Source organism: Diaphorina citri, unplaced genomic scaffold, assembly GCF_000475195.1.
Source record: "Diaphorina citri unplaced genomic scaffold, Diaci psyllid genome assembly version 1.1 scaffold46997, whole genome shotgun sequence".
In the NCBI taxonomy this organism is placed as follows: domain Eukaryota; kingdom Metazoa; phylum Arthropoda; class Insecta; order Hemiptera; family Psyllidae; genus Diaphorina; species Diaphorina citri.
In genome coordinates, this window is record NW_007424317.1 from 1 (window position 1) to 508 (window position 508).

The window sequence follows — 508 nt, forward strand, 5'->3', positions numbered from 1 at the left end:
CAGGTTCTTTAAGTTTCGTTTCAGGTTCTTCTTTAAGTTTCGGTTCTCGAAGTCTGGTTTTTCTAAAAAAAAAAAAAAAGGTTCTTCTATAGGTTTTGCTTCAGGGGTATTTGGGGTTCTTCTTTAGGTTTGTTTGGGGTTCTTCTTTAGGTTTCGTTTCAGGTTCTTCTTTAGGGTTTGTGGTATTTGGGGTTCTTCTTTAGGTTTGTTTGGGGTTCTTCTTTAGGTTTCGTTTCAGGTTTTTCTTTAGGTTTTGTGTCAGGTTCTTCTATAGGTTTTGCTTCAGGGGTATTTGAGGTTCTTCTTTAGGTTTGTTTGAGGTTGTTCTTCTTTAGGTTTCGTTTCAGGTTCTTCTTTAGGGTTTGTTTCAGGTTCTTCTTTATGTTCTGGTACAGGTTCTTCTTTATGTTCTGATACAGGTTCTTCTTTGGTTCTGATACATGTTCTTCTTTAAGTTTTGATGCAGGTTCTTCTTTGAGTTTCAGGTTCTTTTCGTTAAAAGTTCTTC

General features: G+C 36.2%; 1 long non-coding RNA gene across 1 annotated transcript; it reads left to right on the forward strand.

Annotated features, from left to right (window-relative positions):
* Positions 1-84: 84 nt before the first annotated feature.
* On the forward strand, positions 85-389 carry LOC113473598. The gene is made up of 2 exons (XR_003395532.1): positions 85-127; positions 204-389. It is a non-coding gene; the product is annotated as an uncharacterized LOC113473598 (long non-coding RNA).
* The last annotated feature ends 119 nt before the right edge of the window (positions 390-508 follow it).